Below are 9,650 nucleotides of genomic sequence, written 5' to 3'. Positions count from 1 at the left end.
GGGCATTCAAGGGGCGCCGGGGTGGCTCAGTTGGTACACATCTGCCTTCAGCTCAGGTCATGATCTCGGGGTCCTGGGATCGAGCCCCGAGTCAGGCTCCCTGCTCAGCTGTGAGCCTGATTCTCCCTCTCCATTTGTTGCTCCCCCTGCTTGTGCTCTCTCCCTCTCTCTGTCAAATAAATAAATAAAATCTTTCAGAAAAAAAGAGAAAGGTGTTCAAAAGGACTAAAGGGCCCAAGAGACAAAGAGATAATGGATATTTACTGCAATAGATGGCTCATGACATACCCTATAGAAAAAATTTTAAATGTTATTTCTAGCATATGTTAAAAACTTTTTTACATTCTTGGGGTGCCTGGGTGACACAGTCAATTGGTGTCTGGCTCTTGGTTTTGGCTCAGATCTGATCTCAGGGTCGTGGGATGGAGCCCTGAGATGGACTCCACGCTCTGTGGAGTCTGCTTGAGTTTCTCTCTGTCTCCCTCTGCCCCCCACCTGCTCTCTCTCTCTAAAATAAAGATGGGGGTTTTTTTCTTAAGATTTAATTAATTTATTTGAGAGAGAGAGAGAGCACAAGCAGGGGGAGGGACAGAGGGAGAAGCAGGCTCTGTGTTGAGCAGAGAGCCCAATGTGGGACTCGACCCCAGAACCTGGGATCATGACCTGAGCTGAGGGCAGACGCTTAACCAACTGAGCCACCCAGATGCCCCAAATAAAAATAAATCTTAAAAAAAAAGCTTTTCTACATTCTTTATAAATTTTGAGGAAAGTGGGAAAACAATTTTAAAGTTCAATTTTCAGCATCCTTTTACACAATTAGCACATATTTCCTTGAAATTCCACTGTTCACACCTTCATATTTCCATACTTCTTTCTGACTCTTTTTCTTTCCACTTGTACTTCTCAACAATTAGTAACTCAGTAACACCTTGCCTAAATATTAATTATGAAATGCAAAGGAAGAATAGTATTGAAAAGAGATTCAGTAAAAATGAAAAGCTGGAAAAACTATTTAAAGGAATATAAAGAATAGGTGTGGTAGTCATGAAATCTCTCCTTACTGTGCCTCTCAGGACTCCCGACCACGGGGAGTACACTTCACTGATGGTTCCACCTGCTGTGCTCTGCCATCTATTGCTGTATTTACGCCAAAGCCACACTTTCCATGAGCTGCTCCTAGGCAGTGACTGAACAAGGCGGGGATGGTAATGCAGGCCCATTCCTGACGGACGCAGAACACCTCTGACAGCCAGCTTCAGTCCAAAAAGCCCTGCTCCCCACCCCCCCACCCCCACGCACTGGCCTTGCCAAACGTCCTTGGAACTGTTCTAAGAGTCCTTCCCTCGTTCTTCATACTCAAGTTCCTTCATGAGGGTGAAACCTGCATTGTGACCTTTCAGCTCTTCCAGCCTCTTCTGGCAACCTTCCCATGTTCCCTTACAGGCATTCTTCTTAATAATTCTCTGCTTGTCTAATCCCATCTGGGCATCGGCTTCTTGGGGACCTGAACTTGCTCAGATGGTCCCAAGCGTGGTCTGAGAAAACAGGCCGGAAGCTTTGGATGTGGGGACCGGCTCACCCACCACCCCGTAGAGGAAGAGGACACCCTCCCGGTTGATGGATGGAACACGGATAGCGTCTGGCACATAGCGGGGGTATAATTGCTGAAGATTCCCCAGGGCTGACCCAAGAAACGTCCCAGGGGAGGGAAATGCTGTTGCAGCCGTAATGGTTCAGGCATTCGAGAGATATCGGTGTAATAGTGCCTGCACAGAGGAGGGGGGCTGAGCGGCTCAGTCGGTTAAGCAGCCGGCTCTCGATTTCAGCTCAGGTCATGGTCTCAGGGTCCTGGGATGGAGCCCTTCAATCCCTCAGTAGGGAGTCTGCTGGAGATTCTCTCTCTCCCTCTGCCCCTCCCCCTGGGCTCGCTCATGCACTCTCACTCTCTCTCAAATAAATAAATACATAAATAAATAAATAAATCTTCAAAAAAAAAAAAAGAAGAGGAGCTGGCCAGTTACTGGTACGTTATACTGATGCCATTTAGAGGAATAACGAGAGTCTGCGGGCCTCTGACAAGCAGTTAATGGCTGAGCGTGAGAACAAAGCCTAAGCAGCAGCTCACGAAGAGGCTGTTAGCTCCTGCAGTGAAGTGCAAACACAACTAAAAACTGTTAAAGATGCAGGGTCAGAGATGCTTGGCCAAGATAAGATCAGTTATGTAAATGTGAGGGCCCTGGTGGGGGAGACCCGGGACACTGAGCTACGAAAATAGCACATGGGTCTGAACGCAAGTCCCTGAAGATGGCAGCTCTTCAGTGCCCTGCCTTGAACACATGGGGTGGCAGAGGTGGCCTGACCTTCCCCAGGAAGTGCCAGCGCTTCTGCCGTCCTAGAAAAGGCCGCAGGGGCTTCTTCCTTGCAAGATTACAGACGCTATGCTAAGGATCGGCCTTCACCTCCTCTCCTGACTACCTCCTGGGAACTCCAGTATAACCCCGACGATGATGTGCGGGTCCTGACAAGTGAGGAAGGTGACTATATGCTGAAGTGATGTAAAACTTAGCCTCTATGTATCTTTATGATCCATGAAATGCATGGGAGTATTCCTGAGATGGGATTCTGAGGCTGTTTGTTCCAGGGGGCTGGAATAGAAGACTTCATAATCAGGAATCCATCGACTTGGGAGTACTTTCTTAAGACACAAGACTTAACACCCTAGTGAGGATCTCGTGGGTGCACATATGCTACTAGGGGTATTTTAGTAGCCTGGAGAAAGCTATGGCCAATCTTTGACAAGAAGGAAACATTTGAGATGGTAGAAAAAGGAATAAAGGGGTTGTGGGAGGTAGCAGGAATGTGGGAATGGTACAGTGAAGAGCTCAGCAAGTCCTCTCCCCAAAGGAAATGATAAGACTGGATAAAGTTGTCAAAAGCAGTTACATCAGGACTCTGTAAACTGACCAAAGGTATACAACAGATTGAAAAGCATTTACATAAGAAAACGTACTGAACTTTTGGGTCTTGGTTTTTGAGCTCCTATCCCCAGCCAGCTCTGGTAGAATTACTGCCCTGGGGCCAGAGGGTACTAACTTAAGAAAAAGCCCAAAACCTGGGGGCTCAGACAAAAATAACAGACCTTAGGGGTAAACAAAAGGGGAAGGCCATTATCACAGCTGCTTGAGGCTACAATTCTACATGGCGCAGGCAACATGCCAGCCAGAAATTTAAAGAGAAACAAAATAGCCATAGTGAGCCTTGAGAAGCTACCAGATATCTCTGGTATCCTGGAAGGCTTTGTACACGCATGAGGCTGCTTGCCCTCAGAAGATACATATCCACGAAGCTCAACAAACTCCAAGTGGATAAACACGGAGATTTACACCTAAATGCTTCATCATCAAAGTGGAGTTTTTTTGTTTTTTTGTTTTTTTTGTTTTTTGAGAGAACGAGAGTGAGCAAAAGAGAGAGAGAAAGAGAGAGTACACAAGCAGGGGGAGGGAGAGGCAGAGGGAGAAGCAGACTCCCCGCTGAGCAGGGAGCCCGATGCAGGACTCGATCCTGGGACTCCAGGATCGTGACCTGAGCCGAAGGCAGACGCTTCACCGACTGAGACACCCAGGGGCCCCCATAATCAAAGTGTTAAAAGCAGTAAAGAAAGAAAAAGACTCATCACACATAGGGAAACACTTTAAGATTAACAGCCAAATTCTCGCCAAAAGCAATGGAGGCCAGAAAGCAATGGGAGCCATATCAAACAACAGAAAGAAAGGGAAAAAAAATCATCAACCAATAACCCTATATTGAGAAAAACTATCCTTCAAAAATGAAGGAGAAATACAGATATTCCAAGAAAAATGAAGACAGAGAATTCATCATTAGCATATCTGCCCTACAAGAAATATTAAGGGAAATCCTTCAAGTTGAAAGAAGTGAGATGAGATGGTAACGTGAATTCACATGAAAAAACAATGAGTTGGTAAAGGTAATGATGTAGCTAGTTATAAAGATGGTATAAATACACTTTTCACTTTTCTTCTCTTGCCTTAAGATACAACTGTATAAAACAATAATTATAAAATTGCACGGTTGGGCTTATAACATACAAAGATGTAATATATATGAAAAAATACCACAAAGGAGTAGTGAGGGAATGGAACACTATTAAAGAAAATTTTTATACTTTACTAGAATTAAATTAGCATTATTTGAAGTAGGTTGTGAGACATTAAGATGTATACTGTAATCCCCGGAGAAACCATTAATAATTCAAAATATACAGTAAAAAATCAATAAACAAATTACAATGGCACACTAGAAAATATTTAACACAAAACAAAATAGTAAAGGAGGAACAGAAGAACAAAAAAGATATGTGACATAGGGAAACAGTAGCAAAATGGCAGTGGTAAATCCAATCCTATTAATAATCACATTAAGTGCAGAAGGATTAAACATAAATCAAAAGGCATATTCTCAGACTGAATTTTAAAAATACAGCCCAATTGCATTCTATCTATAAGACATGCACTTTTTAAAAGTATTTATTTATTTATTTGAGAGAGAGAGCACGCGCGCTCAAGCGCATGCGAGGGGGGAGGGGCAGAATGAGAGAGAGAATCCCAAGCAGACTCCACCCCAAGGGCACAGCCCAATGCAGGGTTTGATCTCATGACCCTGAGATCATGAACTGAGCCAAAATCAAGACTGACTGAGCCACCTAGGCATCCCCAAGACAAGCACTTTAGATTTAGACACAAACAGATTGAAAGTAAAAGGACAGAAAAAGATACACCACATATACAGTAAGCAAAAGAGAACTGGAGTGGCTATTCTAATATCACACAAAAGCAACTTTAAGACAAAAATTGCTAGAGATAAAGAGGAACATTTTATAAAATGTCAATTCATCAGGAAGCTATAACAATTAAAAGAAATATACATACCTAACAACCCAATATACAGGACAGAATTGAAGGGAAAATAGACAATTCAAAAGTAATAGAGACTTCAATATCCTCCTTTCCTCTCAATAATTGATAAAACATTAGCAAGGATATAGAAGACGAGAATAACACGATCAATAAATTCTACCTGGTATCTATAACACCCCACCTAACAATAGCAGTTTGTTGAAATGAAATGAAAACTGAATTTTCAAGTGCACACAGTACATTCTCCAGGACAGATCATATACTAGGCCATGAAGCAAATCTCAATACATTTTAAAAGACTGAAATTGGAGTGCCTGGGTGGCTCAGTCAGATAGGCATCTGCCTTCAGCTCAGGTCATGATCTCAGGGTCCTGAGATTGAGCCCCACATTGGGCTCCCTGCTCAGCAGGGAGTGTGCTTCTCCCTCTCTCTCTCTCCCCCTCTGGCCCTCCCCACCACTCATTCTCTCTCTCTCAAATAAGCAAATAAAATCTTTAAAAAATAAATACATACATACATAAATGAATAAATAAAAGACTGAAATGACACAAAGTATGTTCTTCAACCAAAATGGAATTAAATTAGAAACCAACAGCAGAAGAAAATTTGGGAAATCAACAAATATTTGGAAATTAAATAACACGCTTAAAAATAACCCATGGGTCAAACGTCAAATCATAAATTGTAAGGGAATATGGGTTATAAAAAACACAATATATCAAAATGTGTGGAATCTGGCCCAAAAAGGGCTCAGATTACAGCTTTAAACATCATATTAGATAAGGAGAAATCTCAAACATTAAAGTAAGCTTCCACCTTTACAAATTGAAAGAGAACAGTAGGGCAGAGAACCTGACTAGACATTTCTCCAAAGAAAACATACAAATGGCCGAGAGACAGATGAAAAGATGCTCACCATCACTCATCATGGGGAAATGCAAAAAAATACAATGAAATACCACCTCACACCTGTCAGAATGGCCAAAACCAAAACCAAAAACAACAAGTGTTGGTGAGGATGCGTAGAAAGGGGAACCTTTTTGCACTGTTGGTGGGAATGCCAACTAGTGCAGCCACTGTGGAAAACAGTGTGGAGGGCCCTCCAAAATTTAAAATAGAATTACCATATGATCCACTAATTCTACTGCTAGGTATTTACCCAAAGAAAACAAAAACAATAATTTGAAAAGATGTATGCACCTCTATGTTTATTGCAGCATTATTTACACATAACCAACATATGGAAGCAACCTAAGCGTCTATCCATAAATTAATGGATAAAGATGTGGTATATATGTACAATGGAATATTACTCAACCATAAAAAAGAATGAGATCTTGGCACTTGCAGCAACACGGATAGACCTACAGGGTATAACGCTAAGTGAAATAAGTCATTCAGAGAAAGGCAAATACCATATGATTTCACTCATACATGAGATTCAAGAAACAAAACAAATGAACAAAGAAAAAAAGAGACAAGAAAACACTCTTAAATACAGAGAACAAATTGGTGGTTGCCAGGAGGGAAGTGCAGGGGGCATGGATGAAATAGGTGAACGGGATCAAGAGCACACTTATCATGATGAGCACTGAGTAAGGTATAGAAGTGATGAATCACTATGTTGTACACCTGAAACTAGTATAACACTGTATGTTAATTATACTTCAATTTAAAAAAAGAAAGAAGAGAAAACTAAACCCAAAGGACGCAGAAAAAAGGAAATGATAAGGAGGAAAGTGGAGATCAATGAAATAGGAAACAAAAATGTTAGAGAAAATCAATGTAACCAAAACCGGTTCTTTGAAACGATGAACAATGACTGGCAACCGTTAGCAAGACTAAACAAGGAAAAAAGAAGACATGGATTACCAAAATCAGGAATGAAAGAGAGGTCATCACCTCTGACCTTACAGAAATTAAAAGGATTATGAGAAAATACTATGAGAAGCTGTATGCAAACAGATTAGAAAATTTGGATAAAATGGGAAAATTCTTAGATAGATGCAAAATACTGAAATTGACTGAAGAATTAATAGAAAGTTTGAGTCAACCTATAACCAGATAAGAGATTGAATAAGTAATTCCAAAACTTCCCACAAAGAAAAGTCCAGTCCAATAAATGCAATCTTAAAAAAAAAAATTCTTTAAAAGGGGCGCCTGGGTAGTGCAGTAGTTAAGCACCTGCCTTCAGCTCAGGGCGTGATTCTGGCGTTATGGGATCGAGCCCCACATCAGGTTCCTCCGCTGGAAGCCTGCTTCTTCCTCTCCTACTCCCCCTGCTTGTGTTCCCTCTCTCACTATCTCTCTGTCAAATAAATAAATAAAATCTTTTAAAAAAAAGAAAAGTCCAGTCCCAAGTGGCTTCACCTGTGAATTTCACCAAACATTTAGAAAGAATTAACAGCAATTCTGCACAAACTCTTCCAAAATTTTTTCTATTTAGAAAAGGTGGAAACACTTAACTCATTCTGTAAGGCCAATATTACTCTGATACCAAAACCAAAGACATCATAAGAAAAGAATACTACAGACCAATATCCTTTATAAATATAGATGCAAAAATCCTCAACAAAATACCCGCAAACTGAATCTAGAAGCATACAAAAAAGAGTATCTGCCATGGCCATGGGATTTATACCAGATATGAAAGTTGGTTCAAAATAGAAAAATCAGTGAATGCAATACACCCTAATAGTTGAATGAAGAAAAAAAATCACATCATGTCAACAGACATAGGAAAAACATTTAACAAAATCCAAAACACTTTCATGACAAAAAAAAATTACCTCTCATGATATAAACACTTGTACAAGTTAAGACTTGCACATTAAAAACTACAAAACAGGGTCTACCTTAAGCAGCTACCTTCAGCTCAGGCATGATCTCAGGGTCCTGAGATTGAGCCCCGAATCGAATTGGGCTCCCTGCCCACTGGGGAGTCTGCTTCTCTCTCTCCCTCTGCTGCTCCCCCTGCTTGTGCTCTTGCTCAGGCTCTCTCTCAAATAAATAAATAAAAACTTTAAAAAAAAACCTACAAAACAATGCTGAGAGAAGATCTAAATAAATGAAGTAACATTCAATCTTCATGGATATAGATTTAATGCAAGCTCTATCAAAATGTCAGTAGGCTTTTTTTTAAATACAGAAACTGACAAGCTGACCCTAAAATTTATATGAAAATGTAACAGACCCATAATGGGAAAAGCAGTCTTGAAAAGGAACAAAACTGGAGGACATATATTTCCCAATTTAAAGATTTACTAGGAAGCTACACTTATTAAGTAGAAAAATAACTTGACCAGTTGACATTAGCTATCCATTGTCACTGGCCAGCCCAGAATTGTCAGGGTGGGCACAGGAATGGAATGACCACAGTGCAAAGACAGAGTCTGCATATAGGCCCAGCAGCATGAACTCCCACTCACCAAGGCCAAACCAGCTATCACTGCGGCTCAGTGTCCAAAACTGTCAGCAACAGAGACTGTTCAACAGAAACTGTTCAACAGAGACTGTTCCAAACTGTGCTCCTAGTTCGGTACTACTCCTCAAACAGAGCAACTAGACACTTGGTCTTAAACTGACTATAATTTGATCCTCCCGTCCTGGACGGGCTGACAATTCACATTCACAGGCATAGATACGTATTCTGGCAAAGAGTTTTCCACTCCTGCTAGCAGAGCCTCAGCCAGCACCACTATCCTGGGGCTTACAGAATGCACAGGCATGGACTAGAAGACCCAAGTCACAATGAAGGAGGTGTAGGAGTGGACCCATAACCCTGGGACCTAGCGGTTATATAACATATCATACTATGCAAAAGCAGCCAGCCCCAGTGAGTGCTGGAATGGCTTTCTAAAGACAAAGCTGAAACACTAGCTTGGAGACAAACCTCTGAAAGGATGGGGTGCCACCCTGAGAAACGCAGTGTATGTATTAATTAAAGACCTCAATACAGTGCTGTGTCCTCACTAGGAAGAATAAATGGATCATGAACTAAGGAGTAGAAGCAGGTCTGACCCCGCTTAATATGACTCCCAGTGACCAACTGGGGAATTTAGTACTTTCTATTCCTTCAACTCTGAACTCTGCGGGGTTGGAGGTCCTGTTTCCCAAAGGGGACATACTCCAGGGAACACAACAAAGGTCCTGTTCAACTACAAGACAGAGCTGATGATGCCAGGGCACTTTGGATTCCTTGTGCCCAAGGACCAACAGACAAGAAGAGTCATGATACTGGCAGAGATAATTGAGCCTTACTGGCAGAAGGAGGTAGACTGCTTTTACAAAAGGGGGCCAGGAGAAATTATGTGTGGAACACACGTGATCCCCTTAGGTACCTTTGCCCCATTGTAACTGTGAATGGACAAGTGCAGATTAAGAAGGGTGTGATTTCCAAGGTCTCAGAGCACTCACGAGTGAAGGTTTGGGTCACACCACCAGGTAAGCCACCAGGATCTGCTGAGAAGATAACTGAGGGTGAGGTGAATTTTGAATGGACAGTGGAGGAGGGTGAAGACGAGTGACAGGTGCGGCCCTAAGATTGGCTGCAATGGGTAGGGCTGGAGGTCATCCCACTAACCTCCCTCTTCTGAGTCCTCACAAAAAGGTACATGGGAACCATGGAGCAGGTGCTCCCTGAACCTGCGTGGAGAAATAGATCCGGGCGAAGCAACGGGAGGACTCCAGAAGTCATGAATATGCACCGTGCACATC

This window comes from Ailuropoda melanoleuca, chromosome X, assembly GCF_002007445.2.
Source record: "Ailuropoda melanoleuca isolate Jingjing chromosome X, ASM200744v2, whole genome shotgun sequence".
Taxonomy (NCBI): Eukaryota; Metazoa; Chordata; class Mammalia; order Carnivora; family Ursidae; genus Ailuropoda; species Ailuropoda melanoleuca.
This window is presented reverse-complemented; position numbering follows the sequence as displayed.